Source organism: Microcebus murinus, chromosome 17 (genome assembly GCF_040939455.1).
Source record: "Microcebus murinus isolate Inina chromosome 17, M.murinus_Inina_mat1.0, whole genome shotgun sequence".
Classification (NCBI taxonomy): domain Eukaryota; kingdom Metazoa; phylum Chordata; class Mammalia; order Primates; family Cheirogaleidae; genus Microcebus; species Microcebus murinus.
Window position 1 is genome coordinate 52,175,206 of NC_134120.1, and position 13,865 is coordinate 52,189,070.

Below are 13,865 nucleotides of genomic sequence, written 5' to 3' on the forward strand. Positions count from 1 at the left end.
TTTTCTACTAAAAATGCCTTTGAGATTTTGATAGGGATTGAGTTAAATCTATACATCACTTTGAGTAATACTGACACCTTAACAATATCAAGTCTTCCAACCATGAACATGAGATTTCCTTCCATTTATTTGTGTCATCTTTAACTTCTTTCAGCAATATTTTATAGTTTTCAGTGTACAAGTCTTTCACCTTCTTGGTTAAGTTAATTTCTAAGTATTTTATTCTTTTTGATGCCATTGTAAATAAAAGTATTTCTTAATTTCCTTTTCAAATTGTTCATGTTAAAGTATAGAAATGCAATGGATTTTTTTTGTATTGACTTTGTTATCTTCCTACTTTGCTGAATTGGTTTATTCATTCTAACAAGTTTTCTTTCTAATCTTTAGGGTTTTCTCTATATATAATCATATCATCTGCTAACAGAGATAATTTCATTTCTCCCTTTCCAATTAGGATGCCTTTTGTTTCCTTATCTAGTCTAAATAGAACTATGTTGAAAAGAAGTGATTAAGTGGATATCTTTGCCTTGTTCCTGATCCTAGAGGAAAATATTTAAGTCTTTCACTATTGTCCTTGATATTCCCTATGAGTTTTCATATATGCCTTTTATGATGTAGAGGTAGCACTCTTCTTTCCTACCTTATTGAGTGTCTTATCATGAAAAGGCAAATCTTGTCAAATGCTTTCTCTGCCATCAATTGAGATGACCATGTGGTTTTTTCCCTTCATTGTGTTAACATTTTGTACACTGATCAATTTTCATATGTTTAACCATCCATGCATTCCACTTGGTCATGGTGAATAATAATTTTAATATGCTGTTAGATTTTGTTTTTCTAGTATTCCATTGAGAATTTTTTGCATCAATGTTCATTACAAATATTGGTTGGTAGTTTTCTTGTTGTGTCTTTGTCTGGGTTTGACATCATGATATTAATGTTGCCCTCATAAAATGATTTAGGAAGTGTTCCCTCATCTTAAGTATTCTGGAAAAGTTTGAGAAGGATTGCTGTTAGTCCTTGAAATGTTTGGCAGAATTCACCAGTGAAACCCTCAGGACCAAGACTTTTCTTTAATTATTGATTCAATCTGTCTATGCGTTATTTTCTTTAAAATATTTTAATAAAATAAATATGATTTATTGCATATTTTATGTATCAGGATGAGCAAAACATAGTTATTGCTAATACAATGTTAACATAAAATTGTGGCTACACTTAGAGAGATCTGGGTTTTTTTTCCTTTTTCATATCTGAATTTTCCGATATTGTGTTAGAAGGAAAAAATTGTTTCCACATCCTGTAATTCAGTAATTCTACTTACAACAACAACAAAGAAATGACAAGCATGTAATTTCTTAAAAAGGATGTCCCACCCATCATTATTTATAAGAACTATAAAAAGTTAATGACAAAGGAAAAACAGACTAAACTGTGCTATACTCATAATATAGATAATTACACAGTCATTAATAGTCAGGTTCCCAAAGACTATTTAAATAAAGGGAAATATGTTCAAATTATATTTCCAAGTAAAGAAAAAAAGATTATAAAGGTAGTATGAACAATAAAATCACAATTTTAAATTACCTATATATAGTTAAATAAACAGTCAAATGATTGGAAAAATATAACAGTATGATAATGGTAAGCTCTATCTAATGGTTGGATTAATATTTTTAATTTACTCATAATGTTTTATGTTTTATGAAATTCCTATAATTTTACATAAAAAATATATTTAATATTTATTTTAAAGAATTTTCTGTTATATGAAGCCCACAGCGTCACTTCCTTGGTGATTATATACAAGCATTCAAAGGTAAAATAAACTTTGAATCATAAAGAGTAGAATTTGGCTGACTGAGCATTCCATATATAGAGAAAGAAAACAATGTCCTTTTATGATGTTTATATAAAATGTGTAGGGAATCCACTTTCTATGAAATGCCTCGGGGAAATGGTGATATGATTTGCAATCAAGTTAAAGAACAGGAGAAAGGATGATACCATGCTGTAGCATCAGGTATCATGATTGATGAAACTGCAGTAAAGTTTTATTATGAGACTTCTAGTAGTTGAATGACTACCTGAGGCCCAGGCACAAAAACATTAAAAATTTTTCATACTGTATCTAATGACCACAGAAAATTACCCCAACAGTTAGCAAAATATGCACATATAGTTTTTTCCACTTTGGGTGGCTTCTTACTCTCACATTAAAATGCACTTACTGGGGAGCAAGATGATATTTATAAGAAAAAAGATCCCTGCAAAATCAGGAATGAAATTTATTTCCCTGGCCAATCAATTCATAGAGCCTTCCATGCTATGGAAAACTCTGAACAAAAGAGCTCATATGTGCCTTTGTATTCAGTCACTTGCCAAATAAAGTAAGTGGTAATCCCAGAGTGTCTTATGTTGTCCCGGCCCCACTCTCACCACCCTGGGTAAGGTGCTACCTCTCATCTGCACATATCAATCTCCCTAATGGTCTCCCCATCCCTCCTTTCTAATCTGGCCCACTATTGCCAAATGGATACTCCCTAAATAGCATTATATCACAGTTTTGACTGTAAATTCTTCATTACTGCCTTTAAAGATCTTTCATAAAATGGCCTCAATCTACCTACTCTAGCAATTCCTTATCAATATTCTAAAACTGAAATGAAGCTCATTTCAGACTCCTGACCTCAAGAACTGTAAGATAATAAATTTGTGTTGTTTTAAATCACTAAGTTTGTGGTAATTTGCTACAAAGCAGTACACCATCATATAACTTTCTCCATGAAGCATTTCTTACTCTTTCTGGTCAGGTGTTACCTCTTTGATTAATTACCTTGCTACCCTCTGTAACAGCTATTCATTAGCTTACCCAAAAGTCCCCACGCAGCTGTCAGCACCCTAAGGTGAAGGAAGGCAGCTCACCAACCTCTCTAGCCCACCTCCCCCCACCAAGGTTCTACATAATGATAGTAACACTGAATAAAATAAGGGTCTATGACTCCATAATACTGAAAGTAAAAAAAATGAATTAGTAAATAAATTGTAGAAGAGAATAAGCCGAAGAATAAATATACAAGGAATAATGGAATTAGAACATCACCATTTGGCAAACATCACACTAATAACTATTTATCTAATAAATAACAACAGATGCTGAAACCTAGTGGGTAAAAGCTAAATGAGGAATAGAATATTTACATAATCTCAAAGTAATCCCCCAGCAAATATGTATTAATTACAAAAGGAAAAAGAGTAATTTTACAGTGGAGAAACTGGGCACATACCACTTTAATCAAGTGACCAAAACTACCATTAACAGGAAAGGGACAAACTGAAATTACACACCACCCTACACGATGCAGTAAGAACACAGGATCATTTTGAGATATTCCCCATTAGATGTGTAACCTACATTGAATCATGAGGAAACATCTGACAAACTTAAAGTGAGAGGCATGTTACAAAATAACTGGCCTATAATATTTTAAAATGCCAACATCATAAAAGTCGAGGAAAACTGAAGAACTGCTGAAGATTGAAGGATGCCAAAGAGACACGACTATTAATGCAACATGTTATCCTGGATTAAACCTCTATGTTTTTCTGTTTGCTTGTTTTATTTTAAAAAGGATATAACTGGGTGACTGGTAAAACTTTCATTTTGGCAACTTAATCTCATATGGTTCGGCAAGGAGGAGTTCTGCCAGCTATTCTTGTAACTCTTCTGAATCATTAAAATTTTAAATAAAGTTAAACTTTTGCTAGGTCAATCACAAATCAGTTGGAGCCTAATGTTCTAAGTCACTTTTTACTTCCTACCCCCTCATCCATACCCTACAGCCCAGTGCATAACTCACAACGCTCATAATTCTTAGGTATGGCAGCAACTTTATGCCATCTTGCTTTAGTGCATGCTGTTACTGCTACCTAATATTCTCTTCCACCCTACTTCTCAGTTAAAATTTTATATACCCTTGAAAGACTAATTCAAACACCACTTCCAATGTGAAGCCATTGGCATAAGAAGTTGGAATTAACATCTCCCTCCCCTGTGTTCCCCAGGGGCACTGGAATCTTCCCTTCCTTTACATTCAGAAGCCCAAGCACAGGACTTCCAGCAATGCAGTGAAAAGGAAAGGGTGAATGGGGCCTTGAAAGTAAGTACCAGGGCCTGCTACCAAATCGACATACCACTGGAGACATCTGGGTCAAGTTACCTAATCTCTGTGAGCATCAGTTCTTCAACTATGAAACTGAAATACCTGACAAAAACTTCACAAAGTTGCCATAAAAACAGATAAGTATGTGAAGTCATCTGACATACTGGGTATTACACAAAATGAAATCCAAAATTGAGATTTCACTTTATACCCATTACAATGGCTATCAAAAAGAAGACAGACAAAAATTGTTAGCAAGGATACAGAGAAGTGGGAACCCTCATACACTGCTGATGAGAATGTAAGATGGTATAGCCACGCCATGGAAAACAGTTTGGAAGTTCTTCAATAAATTAAACATAGAACTACTACATCACCCCGTAATTCTACTCATAGATACATACCCAACAGAAATGAAAACATGCTCACACAGAAGCTCATTTACAAATGTTCACAGCAGCATTATACAAAAGAGCCCCAAAGTGTAAATAATCTGAATCCCCATAAGCTGAAGAATGCGAAATCAAACTGTGCTTTATACATTTAAAGAAATATTATTTAGAAATAAAAAGAAATGATGGACTGATATAATCTACATGGTAGATAAACCTTAAAATAATTATGCTCAGTGAAAAAAGCCAGACATAAAAGGCCATATACACAGGCAATCTCTAGAGTAGGCAAGTCAATGAAGACAGAAAGGGCTTGGAGGTATAGAGGGTTGGGGAATAATAGCTACATGATTTGGAATTTCCCTCTGGGGTGATGGAAACGTTCTAAAATTTATTGTGGTGATGGTTACACAACTCAGGGAATATGCTAAAAAAAAACCACTGAATTGTACACATAAATGGATGAATTTCATAGTATGTGAATACACATCAATAAAAGCTGTTACAAAAAATAAATAGATACCTTCCTTCAGGGCAGGCATCATATTTTATTCTTATTCCGTTCGCCCCATTCTATCAACATACAAGCGACTAAAGAGATGTTTGCTGAGCTGCATTGGAGTTTAGTCGTAGTTGGCACTCGGATGTGAACATCAATCTGCATTTGGAGAGGTATCTATGCAGGGCTGTCCTTCCCGGGGACCAGTCCCGCTATCAGTCACACATCCCGTCAGCCATCACGGCTCTGCAGGGCTTCCTGTCCCCTGCACACACAGTGCAGGAGGCTGGCTGCGGTGGAGGGTCCTGCCATCAACTACAGAGCAGATTTTCACACATAGAAAATTGTTGAAAACAGTCTTCTCAGAAATGTTTTAACTGGTAAACAAGCCATTCCAAGCAATATAGAGTACTGGAAATTCACGTACATACAGAGAAATCAGAATTATTTTTTAAATAGAAATACCATTCAAAATAACTGAAAAACCAAGAAATGTAACTGTCAGCTGACAATTTATTTAATATTCCTTGACAGATCTAATTTTTAACTGTATGGAGTCAGCTATAAGACTTACCATCTAAGGCTATGCTATGAGGTGATTTTACTTCAACAAAAGGATCAGATTTACCTGTATTTGTAAGGAGGTAATTCTTAACTCAGCATTGCCTGCCCCTCACTGGAGGAAGACCAAATCTCAGCATGAGGCACAACAACCCTTGCGGAGAGGAGCTTTTATCCCTTAAGACTTGTGTTATTAGGGTTTTCTATATGTCTATATAACATCGTTTTGTCATTTTATAACTTTGACTAAAATTCCAGCAGCTTGATTCTCATGAAGGAATAGAAGGCCCTGCCATATGTTTATGCCTTCTCTAGAAGTTACTGAATAGAATATCTAAATCCTGGAATTAAATTTATATCAGTTAAAAGAATCTTTACATTTTACAATTTACATGTTTTAAAAACTGACCTCTCTCTCTCTGAAGAAGCTTCTTTTATCTGGAATCTATGAGAATTTGAATATACACCAAGGGCAATATACAGATCAGCACACACTGTTCTACTTTCAGGCACTTTAATTGCTCTCCAACGTGCAATTATACACACACACAAGCTATGACAAATATAGCAAGCACTTTTTCTGACAACAATGTAATTGAAACTATAAAATAAAATTTAATGTAAAAATCTAGGCATAAGAGATGTTGAAAGTGTAAATTCACTTTAAGTAAAATAACTAACAAATTTTAGAGTCAAATTACTAATAAAAATAAATTATTGAAATAAACAATGTTTAATTTCCTTTTACATTTTACTATATTTAAACTCTATATACACATACACACACTCACATACACAGTCAGGCAGCCCTACCTCCAGCCTTGTCTTAGCCAAGAGAACATCTGAAGATCATATGAGTTGGTTTTCCTTTTAAAATCTAATGTTTAAACTCCTGTGAACTACCTGGGCACACAGCATTCTATTAATATTATCTAGCCTCGGGGCCCCTTCTACCATCTCTGGCTTCAAACCTTACTTTCCTCTCTTTTGGAGTTAGTAGGAACCTAATATCTTTGGTGCACTCACTCAATGTTTTCACACAAACCCATAGGCCACTATCATCTTTACTCATGACAAGCTTTAAGCAATTTGTTTATTGCTAAGCTTTTTCTTCAAATTTTTGTTCATAGTTCCTCTGAATATATTTTCATTACACTCCACTATCTTGTTCATACCCTGATTAAATGGCTGCTCTTTACCCCCATAATATGCCAAAATTTAAAAAAAAAATGTTTATAAAAGAAAAAAAAAGGCTGCTCTACTTAAATTTTACTTTTAAATATCATTATAGCAAATGGGAAGTTGCCTGGGGTTCAGTTATGGCCACTGTGAAGGTTCAACTCCCTGTGTTTTCATAAAAAGAAACCCTTTTATGACATAGTTGAGTTTGTCTTAAAAACAAGTAACCATATTATAGATGAATATGTTAAATAACTAAACTTTTCTACTTATCATTTCTCCTACTTTTCCTTATCATTCTGAGCAGCCTTAAATATTCTGTTAGAAATAAAATCATCTAAAAAGAGGGGATGAGATAATAAATATAGACACATACAAATATAGGCAAAATATATATTTCACACACAAAAAAACTAGTGAAATTTGTCCCAGGAATACAAGATTGGTTCAGATTATAGGAAGCAATCAATATAATAACATTCTATTTATTAATAGAATACAGAATCAGTTTTTTATGATAAAAATATTTAGCAAACTAGGTATAAAAGGCAACTTCTTCAATCTGATAAAGGGCATATACAAAATTACCCACAGCAAGTATTACACTTAATGATGAAAGACTGAAAGCTTTCTTCTAAGATTAAGAACAAGAAAAGGATGTTTGATCTTGCCACTACTATTCAACAGTATATTGGAACATCTAGCCAGAGGAATTAGGCAAGAAATAAAAAGCATCCAGAATAGAAAGGAAGGAGAAAAACTATCTCCATTTTCAGAGTCAGCTACATGACTTATCGTCTAATACTATGTGTGAGGTGATTTTACTTCAACAAAAGGATCAGATTTACCTGTATTTGTAAGGAGATGACATAATTTTTCCTATAAATAATCCTAAGAAACCCACAAAACAATACTTGAGCTAATAAATGAATTCAGGAAGGTTGCAGGATATAACATCAATATGCAAAAATCAATTGCATTTCTGTATACTAGCCATAAGAAATGAACTTAAGAAAACATTTCCATTTACAATAAAATAGAAAATAGACCAGATATGACTAGAAACCTTAAGCTCAATATCCCTTAAGAATATAGATACAAAAATCCTCCACAAAATACCAGCAAACTGAATCCAATAGCACATTAAAAGGATTACACAACGTGACCAACTGGAATTTTTTTTCCAGGAATGCAAGAGTGAGTCAACATAAGAAAAATCAATCCATGTGTTATACTACATTAATGGAACAACGGGGAGGGGGAAAAACCCATAAGATCATCTCAACAAATGAAGAAAAGGCATTGGACAAAACTCAACACCATTTCATGACAAAAACAACCAGAAAATTAGCAATAAAAGGGAACTTCCTTAATTTGATAAAGGGCATTTATTAAAAACCCACAGCTAACATCATATTCAATGGTAAAAGACTGAAGTATTCTCCCCCTAAGATTAGGAACAAGACAAGGAAGCCCACTTCCACCGCTGCTATTCAACACTATCCTGGAAGTCCTAGAGAGAGCAATTATGCAAGAAAAAGAAATTAATGGCCTCTAAATTGAAAATGAAGTAAAACTATCTCTTTTGGCAGATGACATAATTTTAAATATGAAAATCTCATAGAACAAACACTGAAAAAAACTACTAGATAGAGCTAATTAATTAATTCAGCAAAAGATCAACACACAAAATCAGTTGTGCTTCTCTATGCCCATAATAAACAATTCCAAAAGTAAATTAAGAAAATAATTCCACTTACAATAGTATTCTAGAAGAATAAAATGCCTAGGAATAAATTTAATCAAGCAAGTGAAAGACTTGTACATTGAAAACTAGAAAACATTGCTGAAAGAAATTAAAGAAGACCTAAATAAATGGAAAAGCATTCCATGTTCATGAACTGGAAAACTTCGTATTGTTAAGATGGCAGTACTCCCCAAAGCATTCTGCAGATTCAATACAGCCCTGATAAAAATATGTACAATCACTATGTGTCAATTTTTAAAAAATAAAAAAGACAAACCACACAACTAAAAATTAGGCAAGAAATAGATATTTCACCTAAGAAAAGATGTTAAAGACATGAAAAGATTCTCATATTCTTAGTCATTACAGAAATACATATTTAAACACCCACTAGAAGGGCTACAATCCAAAAGAATGACCACACCAAATGTTGGCAAGGATATGGAGAAACTGGAACTTTCATACAGTGCTGGTGGACATGTAAAATGGAATGGCTTTTTTGGAAAACAGTCTGGCAAGTTTCTTAAAAAATTAAACATAAACCTTCCATAATATTCATAGATTCCACTCCTAGATATCCACCAAAGAGAAATGAAAGCATATCCCCACACAAAGACTTGTATGCAAATGTTCACACAACATCATTCATTACTTTGGACACATTCTAACGTCCAACAACTGTGAAACGATAACAAGTTATAACATAGTCAAATAATGGAATTCTACTTAGCACTTACAAGGGACAATCTACTGATACATGCTGTAACATGAAGAAATCTCAAAAATATTGTGCTAAGTGAAAGAATCTAGACACAAAAGACCTCCTATTGTGTGATTCCAATCATATGAAATTTCTAGAAAAGGCAAATATTTAGAGACAATAATAAATCAGTGGTTGCCTTCGGTTGGGGGTGAAGGCAGAGAATTAATGGAAATAGGAATGAAGAAACTTTTTAGGGGGATGTAAATGTTCTATAACTAGAATATGGTGATGGCTTTACAGCATTACATTTTACTGAAAATTATCAAATTGTATGATTAAAATGGGTGAATTTTATTATATATAAATCCTACCTCAATAAAGCTATTTTTAGAATACTTTTAAAAAATTCTAATAGTCATTTCTCCATAAATGAAAAAGCCAATCCTCAAATTCATATGGAACTACCAAGGGCCCCAAATAGTCAAAATGGTCTTGAAAAAGAAGAACAAAGTTAGAGAACTCACACTTCCTGATTTCAAAATTGATTCCAAATCTACAGTAATCAAACCAGTGTGGTACTAGCACATAGATCAATGGAATATAACTGAAAATCTAGACATGCACCTAAACACCTATGATAAATTTATTTTTCACAATGATGCCAAAACCATTTAATAGGAAAGAACAGTCTCTTCAACAAAGAGGAAACTAAGTAATCAAATGAAAAAGAATTAAGTTGAATCTTTACCTCATTTCACATACAAAAATTAAATAAAAATCAAAGACATAAATATAGGAGCTAAAATTATAAAACTCAGAAAAAACATGGGTGTAAATCCTCATGACCTCAAATTTGACAACTGATTCTTATATTTAACACCAAATGCACAAGCAGCGAAAGAAAAATAGATAAGTTGGACTTTATCAAAACTAAAAACTGTTCTGCAGCAAAGGACACTATTAAGAATGTGAAAATAAAACCTATAGAATGGTAGAAAACATTTGAAAACTATCTATTTGATACAGGTTTAATATCCACAATATATAAAGATAATATTTAAAATAATATATTAATAATATATTGATAATACAATAAAGACTGAAAATGGACACATTTAAACAGTAATATTTAAATAATAATAAAAAACAATTAAAGAATGGGCAAAGGATCTGAATAGACATTTCTCCCCCCAAATATACAAATGACTAATAAGCATATGAAAAGATGTCAACATTATGGGTCAATAAGAAAATGCAAATCAAAACCACAGTGAGATACCACTTCACATCCACTAGGATGGTTTTAGTCAAGAAAACTGAAAATAACAGGGTTGGCAAGGATGTAGAGAAATAGGAACCCTTGTACATTGCTAGAAGGAATGTAAAATGGCACAGGTATTCTGGAAAACAGTTTGTCAGTTACTCAAATATATTAAACACAGAATTACTATATGATGCAGCAATTCTACTCCTAGGTATGCTAAAGAGAAATAAAGACATATGTCTATACAGAAAATTGTATATGACTGCTTATAGCAGCATTATTGATAATAGCCAAAAGGTACAAAAAACTCAAATTACCAAATCAATGGATAAACAAAATGTGGCATATACATGCAATGGAGTATTATTTAGCCATAAAAGGAACAAAAACTACTGATACGTGTTACAACTTGGATGGACATTGAGAACAGTTTACTAAGGGAAAGACACCAAACACAAAAGTATATGTACCATATGATTCCCTTTATATAATATATCCAGAATAGGCAAATCTGTAGAGATAGAAAGTCAACTAGAGGTGTCGGGGGAATCAGGTGAGGTTGGGGATAGGGACTATCTACTCAATAAGTATGAGATGTTTTACAGGGTGATGAAAAAGTTTTGCAACTAGAAAGAGGTGGTGACTGCATGACATTATGAATATATGAAATATCACTGAATTGTACGCTTTAAAATTGTTCACTATATGCTATGTGAATTTCACCTCAATTAAAAAAGAAAAATGAATAAAAGAGCAAATTTAATAAAATAAGTGCAAACTTGTAGACTGAAAACTACAAATTATCATTTAAAGAAAATTAAAGAAGGCCTAAATTAAAGAAGTCCCATGTTCACAGGATGAGAAACTTAATATTGTGAAGATGGTAATACTCCACAAATCGAACTACAGATTCAGTGCATCCCTATCAAAATCCCAGCTGGCTTTTTTGCAGAAATTCTTACAAGTTAATTCTAAAATTCATATGGAAATGCAAGAGACTCAGAAAAGCCAAAACTATTATGTAAAAGAATAGTGCTAGAATATATCCTTTCCAATTTGGAAATTTACTACAAAGCTACAGTCATCAAGATAGTGTGGTACTGATATAAGGATAGACATATAAACCAATGGAACAGAACTGACTGAGAATCCAGAAATTAACTTATACCTCTATGATACTGATTTTCAATAAAGGTGCCAATAATAATGTTGGGGAAATGACAGTCTGTTGTCCCTGGATTAGGCAATGCTTTCTTAGACACCAAAAGCAATGTTAATGATGGCAGGATTCCGGACATCTGATTCTTAATGTACCGCACAGAATATTTTTAGACCCGCACAACACCAAGAGACAAGCACAATGGACTGAAACATGGAGCCTGTCCATGAAGTCTAGTGAGAATGAGCTGGAAGCAGTGGAGAAGCTATTTCACTAGAGGCAAATGGGAAGGAAAGCATTCCATGTTTCCAGGCACACCAACTCAAACCACATCTGGGATCTGACAAACATTTCACTTCATCTTAAAGAACATTATTCGAAAGCTAGCTTTAGCCATTTTTAAAGAAAAAATAGGACAAATGACTCTAAATTTGTATGTGTCAAAATCAAAATTTGAAAAGATGTTATATATTTCATAAAACCTTTCTAGACAAAATAGGTATTTTTAACTAATTTGTGGGGGGGTTTTGTTTTATTTGACTTATTTTTTTCTTTTTTATTTCCAGATATTAAAGGGGTACAAATGCTTTGGTCACATAAATTACCTTTGCACTGCCTGACAAGTATGCCCATCCCCCATACAGTGCTCACTGCATCCATTAGGAGTGGATTTACCCCCTCACCTGCCCAATACCCTATGAATGTTATTTCCCATAAGTACATATTAATGTTATCAATTAGTATCAATTTAATGGTGAGTACATCCAGTGTTTGCTTTTGCATTCTTGTGATACTTCACTTTGAAGAATGGGCTCCAGCTCCATCCAGGATAATACAATAGGTAGTTCATCATTTTTTATGGCTGAGTAGTATTCCATGATACACATATGCTACATTTTGTTTACTCCACCCATGTCTTGATGGGTACTTGGGTTGTTGCCACATCTTTGCAATTGTAAATTGTGCTGCTATAACCATTCAGGTACGTGTATCTTTTTAATAGAATGTCTTTCTTTCCTTTGGGTAGATACTCAGTAGTGGGATTATTGGATCAAACGGTGGTTCTACTTTTAGCTCTTTGAGGTATCTCCATACTACTTTCCATAGAGGTTGTAGTATTAATATTTTGCAGTCCCACCAGCAGTATATGAGTGTCCCTAACTCTCCACATACATGCCAACATTTGTTGTTTGGGGACATTTTGATAAAAGTCATTCTCACTAGAGTTGCATGATATCTCAGTGTGGTTTGGATTTGCATTTCCCTGATGATTAGAGATGTTGAACATTTTTTCATGTTTCTTTAGCATTAGTCTATCTTCTTTTGAAAGGTTTCTATTCATGTCCTTTGCCCACTTTTGAATGGAGTTGTTTCATTGTTTCTTGCTGAGTATCCTAAGTTCTATATAGATTCTAGTTATCAGCCCTTTATAGGATGCATAGCATGCACATATTTTCTCCCATTCTGTAGGCTGTCTATTCGCTCTAGTGATAGTTTCTTTGGCTGTGCAAAGACTGAAACAGGATCCACACCTCTCAACTCTCACAAAAATCAACTCACAATGGATAACAAACTTAAACCTAAGGCATGAAACCATAAGAATTCTAGAAGAAAATGTTGAAAAAACTCTTACAGACATTAGCCTAGGAAAGAACTTATGAAGAAGACCCCAAAAGCAATCATAGCATCAACAAAAATAAATAAATGGGACATTATCAAATTAAACAGCTTCTGACCAGCCTGAGCGAGACCCCGTCTCTACTATAAAAATAGAAAGAAATTAATTGGCCAACTAATATATATATATAAAAAAAAAAATTAGCCGGGCATGGTGGCTCATGCCTGTAGTCCCAGCAACTCGGGAGGCTGAGGCAGTAGGATTGCTTAAGCCCAGGAGTTTGAGGTTGCTGTGAGCTAGGCTGACGCCACGGCACTCACTCTAGCCTAGGCAAGAAAGCGAGACTCTGTTTCAAAAAAAAAAAAAACAAAAAAAAAAAACAAAAAAACAGCTTCTGTACAGCCAAAGTGCTTGCTTATTTCTTATTGTTTCTAAGTCCTGATTTTTTTCACTTAATTTTTTTCAAGAATTTGAATGGGAAATTCTGTTTCCATATTTAAGGGGAAAAAAAGATTAAAAACACCAAATCTCCAGAATCACCCAAATTAAAAGTAGTATCATGGAATACTACTCAGCC

At 33.7% G+C, this 13,865-nt stretch overlaps 1 protein-coding gene across 2 annotated transcripts in view; it reads right to left on the bottom strand.

The window, feature by feature from the left end:
- The window catches only part of L3MBTL4 (L3MBTL histone methyl-lysine binding protein 4), a 436,533-nt gene that overhangs the window by 259,264 nt on the left and 163,404 nt on the right, over positions 1-13,865 (bottom strand). The gene's annotated exons all lie outside the window — the stretch shown is intronic.